The sequence below is a fragment of the Heterodontus francisci genome, chromosome 22 (assembly GCF_036365525.1).
Source record: "Heterodontus francisci isolate sHetFra1 chromosome 22, sHetFra1.hap1, whole genome shotgun sequence".
Classification (NCBI taxonomy): domain Eukaryota; kingdom Metazoa; phylum Chordata; class Chondrichthyes; order Heterodontiformes; family Heterodontidae; genus Heterodontus; species Heterodontus francisci.
In genome coordinates this window covers 64,818,032-64,826,386 of record NC_090392.1, presented here as the reverse complement: position 1 = coordinate 64,826,386, position 8,355 = coordinate 64,818,032, and positions in this window count along the sequence as shown.

Here is an 8,355-nt window from a genome sequence, read left to right as displayed (position 1 = left end):
AGACAGCTGTGGATGCTAAGTTGATGAGTATATTCAAGACTGAGATCGATAGATTTTTGGGCACAAGGATATCAAGGGATATGAGGATAGGGTGGTAAAATGGGTACCGTCTACAAGATGCACTCCACTTCTTAAAGCCAGCCTACACCTCTTAAAGGGGACATGTATTCTGGCTGCAGCAGATGCTGGAACTGGTTGCAGAAGAGAATGTGAACAAAGAGAACACTGAATGATGGCACAACATGGTACAGAGCAGGCGACAGATTTTCCAACATTGCGTTGGAGCCCTTGGTCAAGGAAGTGCAGATGAGGAGTGATGTCATCTATAAGCAGGGAACCAGGAGTCCCTTCAGATAAACTCTGAGACGACAATGGGATCAGATAGCTGTGGCAGTCAATGCCAGGATTGTAGTCCTGAGAATCTGGATGCAGTGCCGCAAAAAGTCCAATGACCTCACATGAGTGGTCAAGGTCAGTGAATGCATCTTCAAATACCAAATCCCACCTAGCGCCCCATTAGCGTTACACACTGCTCAAAGGACCACATCACCATCACTCACTTACCAACAATCTCTACCAATCATGACTCAAACATAGAAACATAGGAAGTAGGAGCAGGAGTAGGCCATTCGGGCCTTTGAGCCTGCTCCGTCATTCATTATGATCATGGCTGATCATCCAACTCCGTAACCTGTTCCCGCTTACCCCTAGATTCTTTGATTCCTTTCGCCCCAAGAGCTATATCTAACTTCTTCTTGAAAACATACAATGTTTTGGCCTCAACTGCTTTCGGTGTTAGCGAATTCCACAGGCTCACCACTCTCTGGGTGAAGAAATTTCTCCTCATCTCAGTCCTGAAAGGTTTACCCAGTATCCTTAGACAATGACCCCTGGTTCTGGACTCCCCCACCATCGGGAACATCCTTCCTGCATCTATCCTGTCAAGTCCTGTTAGAATTGTATAGGTTTCTATGAGATTCCCCCTCACTCTTCTGAACTCCAGCGAATATAATTCTAACCAACTCAATCTCTCCTCATACGTCAGTCCCACCATCCCAGGAATCAGTCTGCTAAACCTTTGCTGCACTCCCTCTATAGCAAGAGCATTCTTCTTCAGATAAGGAGACCAAAACTGCACATAATATTCCAGGTGTGGCCTCACCAAGGCCCTGTATAATTGCAGCAAGACATCCCTGCTCCTGTACTCGAATTCTCTCGCTATGAAGGCCAACATTCCATTTGCCTTTTTTACTGTCTGTTGCACCTGCATGCTTACCTTCAGCGACTGGTGTACGCGAACACACAGGTCTCGTTGCATATTCCTCTCTCTCAGTTTATAGCCATTCAGATAATAATCTGCCTTCCTGTTTTTGTAACAAAGTGGATAACCTCACATTTATCTACATTATACTGCAACTGCCATGCATTTGCCCACTCACTCAACTTGTCCAAATCACCCTGAAGCCTCTCTGCATCTTCCTCAAAACTCACCCTCCCACCTGGTTTTGTGTCATCTGCAAATTTGGAGATATTACATTTAGTTCCCTCATCTAAATCATTAATATATATTGTGAATAGCTGGGGTCCTAGCATCGATCCTGCGGTACCCCACTAGTCACTGCCTGCCATTCGGAAAAGACCCATTTATTCCTCCTCTTTGTTTCCTGTCTGCCAACCAATTTTCTATCCATCGCAATATACTATCCCAATCCCATGCGCTTTAATTTTACATGCTAATCTCTTAAGTGAGACGTTGTCGAAAGCCTTCTGAAAGCGCAAATAAACCACATCCACTGCCTCCCCCTCATCAACTCTACTAGTTGCTTCCTCGAAAATTCTATCACTGTTCTCCAAATGCTCTGCTATAAAATCTTTTATAATGGACTCTAGAATTTTCACCACTACCGACGTCAGGCTGACTGATCTATAATTCCCTATTTTCTCTCTACCTCCCTTTTTAAATAGTGGGGTTACATTAGCTACCCTCCAATCTGTAGGAACTGTTCCAGAGTCTATAGAATCTTGGAAGATGACCACCAATGTATCCACTATTTCTAGGGCCACTTCCTAATATTAATATGTCTCACCTGACCCTCAGGGTCTTCACACTACTTCAAGCCTCACATCCACATCTCACACATTGCCAACTATTCCACCATGACAGTCACATCACCCAAACGCATTGCGCCACAATCACTGACACACTCCCCTCTCTCTTGCAGAACAAGGTGGCGCATAACCAAAGGCAGCAGCAGCTAACCAGTGGTGGATAGGAACATCTGCATGTCCTTAACCCCATGGAGGACACTGTGGTGGTCAGTAACAGTGGGAAGGTAAGATGTAGGGACTGTTGGTGAATGGGGAATTGTGGCTGAGGTTCACTGGTACTGCACTCAGATAAGCTGATTATGGACAGCCTGATCAGAAAGGGGATGTGTTGGTTACTTCCTCCCTTCTTCCTCCTTCATTACTTGTTACTCACCTGCTGGCAGGGATTGTGTCTTGATGATGGTGAAGTAGTGCAGCATGCAGCGGACGTGTTGCTTAAGCACCACATGAGGTCGGCTTGATGACATTTCCTGCGGCAGCATGGATTTTCCTGCATGCATGCTGGCCACGTGTGTGTGGCTTGTGCACTGGAGTCATGAGCCAGGTGGTAAGCAGTAGCTCTTGTCGCCCAGTAGCCAGCCTCTGGTTTGTCGAGGTGGCTCAAATGCAGATGACACAGCAAACTGCTGCAGAATGAATTAATCGTGCATGCTACAAGGTTGCTGGGCATTGACCTGCATGATTCTCCACGTATGGTCACACCACAGCTGAATGTTGAGGAAGTGGAATTCCTTACCATTGCGGTACATCTTAGAATTTACATGTGGTGCCTGCAAAGCAAATGCCTGCAGTCAATGGTACCCTGCACCATGGGGATGCCTGCAATCCTTGTGAAGCTGCATGCTCGTTCTGCCTGCTGCTCTCTGGAAAGAAAGGATGAAATGTCAGCAGCTGTCTTGGAGTACAGTTTCAATGACCTCCCTTATATAACCATGGACAGCAAATTGGATGATGTTGTAAATATCACCTGCTTCAGCCTGGAAGGAGCCTGATGTATAAAAAGTTCATGGCCATGGTCTCCTTGACAGCGGAAGGTGTGTTCAGCTGTGCAAAGGTTAAAAGAGGGTACTAAGTTGCAGTTTTCAGGTCTAAACTGATGCCACTGGCATCAAATCAGCATTATGTGCTGACTGACATCATGATCTGTCTACGCTGCATACGTCCGGCACATGCTCTCTGCACCCATGCTGATGCCATTACCAAAATGATAGCCGCACATGCAGCATCAGAAGTGTGTATGCACAGTGCAGACGCCAGTTTGGACCTTAAAGGGTACTCTTAGTGCTGAAAATACGGTTGCTTTGCAATTAACTTATGCAGCCTATTTCCCATTGCCGTGACCTTTTGTCCTCCTCACAATTTACTTTCCCACTTAGCTTTGTATCTTCAGCAAACTTGGATATATTACATGACAATGTGAATTTTATTGCAATTTTCTTTTAGTTGTTTTTGTAACTGGTTCATGTAACAAATAATGAAATACTTGTTATCATGAGATTCTGAAGCTACCATACTATCCAGAATCAATTACAAAGTCTAAAAGCACAGTGTGGTGATTGGCTGATCTCTTCTTGTATAAACTCAATTGAGAACAGTCAAGGTTGACTGAAGATACTCTCATGAGATGCCCTAACATATGACAGGTGATAGATTTCTGCTACAATTTGAGCTAGGTAATGATATTTGAAGTGGAAAAACAACATAGTGACTCAAACAGCAGCAGGAATTGGGGATGAATAGCACTAATAGACTTCATCTGTGTTCTGCTAGGAAATGAAGACGAGAGTTTGAATTAAGGGCAATTCATCCTCATGCCTCCTTCATATTGAATATCTCAGTAAATGCAAATTTTGTAAGGAGAGAAATTCTTTAATTAGTCTTCAGTTTCCTTCCTATTATCAACTGTCCACTAGAGTACAGTTAATTTATTATCTTTCTCGAGTTTATGCTTTCAAATTGCATGAAACTAGTTTTTTTTTACACAAGTGGCAATGTTGCAAGAAGTTTACATTTTTGGAAACAACAAGTGGCTTTAAAAGTACTCAAGTACTGTAACTTTTGGCAAATTATTGTTGTAACTTTGATCTTAGTCAACAAGTGACAGCACGCTAGAGACACAATCATTTCTGTCAATTGCGCTAAAAACAAAGGCTGCTCCTGCCACCACAGTAACCAAAAATTGTGATTAAACTAATTTATCTCCATGGAAAAGATTTTGAGAGCCCATTTCTATTGAGAGAGCTCATAGCTACACCTTTGGAATTGATGATTCAACTTCCTTCACTACAACAAACATTAGTAAAGCAAAAGATGAGGTTTTGATATAAGGCAACCATTCTGCTGTAAGCCCTTGAGGATGGTGAAGTATCTGGAGTCTGACCTGAACAATAACAGAGCAATATATGGTGCCACTACAATTGCCAATGTTAATCTGGCTATTGGCTGGTCTCTGAGAAACATTTAATTTTGTAGGCCTACCAATGAGGGAGAGCATTTTGTTAGCTTAGTTCTGTTAATCACTGTCCTATCATAGAGAGATCGTCATATCCAGCCATTTTTTATTGTTTGTTCATGGGTTGTGAGCGTCACTGGCATGGCCAACACTGTTGCCCATTCCTAATTGCCCTTGAGAAGGTGGTGGCAAGCTGCCTTCTTGAGCTGCTGCAGTCCGTGTGGTACAGGTACACCCACAGTAGAAGTGTACCTCAGCAGAGAATGTCTCATTTCTGCTCTTGGTATCAACAGTGCTAATCTGCCTGAACGGTGCTGGTCATTCATTGCCCAGTTTGGGTGAAAGGAAGAGAGAGTATCACAGAAGGTTTTCAACACTGGCCTGAAACCTATCGCATTGCACCTGAAAACATAACTGTACATGCTTGGGAAATACTGACCATATAAACTTTAGCCTTAAAGGCAACTTCCTGCCCCAATGGCGTGACAAGAAATAGAGAAGAAATGAAATTTAAAAATCCAAATCATTCAATGAACATATCGGTGAATAAATCAATTTATGAACATTTGAAAAGAAAATTCTCTGTAACCTAAATAAAGTTTATTATGATTTATGGGATACACAGTATTGAAATGCATGAAAAATTGGGTATAGCAAAACCATGATTTGTCAATGCACACCTCCATTCCTCCTGTTCTATGCCAATAATTTTGCTCTATGTCAAGTTGCAATCCGTGTCCAGATTTCAGGCCTGCAGGACAACTGTACCTACTGGCAAAGCAAAGTTTTACATTTATAATATTTAACAGGGTAGTTTTAATCCCCTGTGTCCAATTGTTTTCTTGATATATGTGCATTATATGTATGAAGTTCAAGCCTTAGGGAAGTCAGATCTAAACTAAATGGAATAAAAGCAATTTTTGTTCTTGATAGAAATGAATTGTAGCCATCAGTCACTCATCAATGTCAGGAGAAAAAGCTCACCCACTGACCTTGTTGGGACATTAAGCTGAAATTCAATTTTGTTTTGCACTTAGAAAATCAAGGAATGTTCTTTCCTTTTTCCAGACCTACTCCATCTTCTGAGTCCATCGAGACTATGGCTGAAATTACAGCCAAAATGTAAATAGAATAATTTTGAGCATGGCTATTGTGTTCAGAATGCGAGCTGACTCAGAGCAGATGCCTAGGCACATATTTATGTCTTGAATATATGAAAACAAATGCTTTGACATTCAATCTCAAGAGTAGGATTTCACTATATCTGGTTATGATAGAAACAGGGAAACCAGTTAGTGGACATTAGCAATGCTGAAATGAATTTGAGGATGTCTTCCATAAATATGTATTTCACTTAATCAGTTTCATTGAGTTCAAACACTTGGCTCCAGGTCTCCGGGAAATACTGCAATTAGGTTTCACATTTCTACAAGGCTGTGCAAAAAATTATCTTCATAAAATTTCTTGTTCTATTCTTTATTCCAAAAAGATATCAGGTTCACATACTAATTTGCTAGACTTCACATTCTTCTGGAATATTACGTGAATCAAATTCAACCAGTGGTTAATTTGTTCAACATTCTCAAATCCAAAGCAACTTGTTCAGGGCCACTAAAACAGCACATGACCTTTATTCACGAGTTTGTGCACCTGTCCCTTCCCTTGCACCAGTATTACATTTTTTTTCCCTCCCTGCATTGTTTTCTTTTCTCATTTCACTAGTTTTACATACCTGTGGCTGCCAAGTGAGGTAATTGACTGAAGAAAACAATTCATTTAAGCATAATATAGTAAATTGTTCATAAGTGCCAGTATTTCTTGAATTATTTTCTATTCAGCTGTCTTCAGCTGATCCTCGCACTGGGCCAAAGTCAGTTGAAAATAAACTGCAGCAAAAGAATGTGACTCAGCATGAAGAAAAATGGCTGAGAAATAGCAGTCATGTTTTCCTACATCTATCAGCTCTGATGGCCACTTGTAGAATGAACATGGCAGTTTTCAGAGTTGACAGGAAGTACAACAGATTCAAAAATGGAAGTTGATGCCTGTCTAAATAGCTTGGCACAGTTGACTCTGAGTCAAAAGGTGATGACTCCAAATCTCACCAAGGACTTAAGCCCATAAACTGCACTGACACTTCAGTGAGGGAGATCTACATCGTCAGAAGTGCTGCCTTTTAGATGAGATTACATTAAACCAATGCCCGTGTCTGCTTACTCAATGTTTGAGGCAGATTCACAAGATCCTATGGCATTATTCAAAGAACTGTTTACGTGAGGTTTTGGTCAGGCATTCTTCTTTCAACCAACAGCATCAAAAAGTGGATTAATTGACCATTTCACCACAGTTTGTGGGATATTGCTGTGGGCAAAATAGATTCTATATTTGCCCACATTACAATGGTCACTGCGCTTCAAAGCAACTCATTGTATATGAAGAGCATTGGGATATCCTGAGAGATGTGATAAGCTGCCAAATGAATGCAATTTCTTTCTTTCTTAATGCAATGTGCTGTTGATCAGGGCACCTAGTTTGCAGGCTCATGCATCCAATTCACAATGCAGCATGTTGCATTACATAATGAATGAACAAATAGAAAAATGCTGATTTTATGGAGGCCAGTGCAAACCACATTTCAATAATAAAATTGTGAAAGTCAGGTATCAATTATGGGGTTTCAACAGCAGAATGTCATACGTGCCTGGTGAGCTCTGTCCTTTGCCTATTTAAATTTGATGTTGATTAAACTGGCCTGCAAAAGTATATTAAGTATGGTAGGCTGGTCCAGAAGGTTCGAACACATGGGATCCAGGGTGAGCTAGCAAATTGGATACAAAATTGGCTTGGTGATAGGAGGCTGAAGGTAGTAGTGGAGGGTTGTTTTTCAGATTGGAGGCCGGTGACCCGTGGTGTGCCGCAGGGATCGCTGCTGGGCCCTCTGTTTTTTTGTCATATATATTAATGACTTGGATGTAAATGTAAGGGGCATGATTAGTAAGTTTGCAGATGACACCATAATTGGTGGTATAGTGGACAGTGAAGAAGGTTGTCTAAGGTTACAACAGGATATAGATCAACTGGGAAAGTGGGCAAGGGAGTGGCAAACGGAATTTAACGCAGACAAGTGTGAAGTGATGCATTTTGGGAAGTTAAACCTGGGCAGGACATATACAGTGAATGGCAGGGCCCTGGGGAGTGTTGTTGAGCAGAGAGACCTTGGGGTGCAAGTATATAGTTCCCTGAAAGTGGCAACACAGGTAGACAGGGTGGTGAAGAAGGCATATGGCATGCTTGCCTTCATCGGCCGAGGCACTGAGTACAAGAGTTGGGACTCCATGTTACAGTTGTACATAACGTTGGTTAGGCTGCATTTGGAGTACTGTGTGCAGTTCTGGTGGCTGCACTACAGGAAAGATGTGATTAAGCTCGAGAGGGTGCAGAAAAGATTCACAAGGATATTGCCTGGTTTGGAGGGCTTGAGTTATAAAGAGAGATTGGATAGGCTGGGTCTGTTTTCCCTGGAGCGAAGGAGGCTGAGAGGGGACATGATAGAGGTATATAAAATTATGAGAGGCATAGATAGGGTAGATAGCCAGAGTATGTTTCCCATGGTAGGGGTGACTAAAACTAGAGGGCATAGATTTAAGGTGAGAGGGAGGAGGTTTAAAGGGGATCAAAGGGGTAATTTTTTCACACAAAGAATTGTGGGTATCTGGAATGAGCTGCCTGAGGAGGTGGTGGAGGCAGGAACAGTAGCGACATTTAAGAGGCATCTGGACAGGTACTTGAATGAG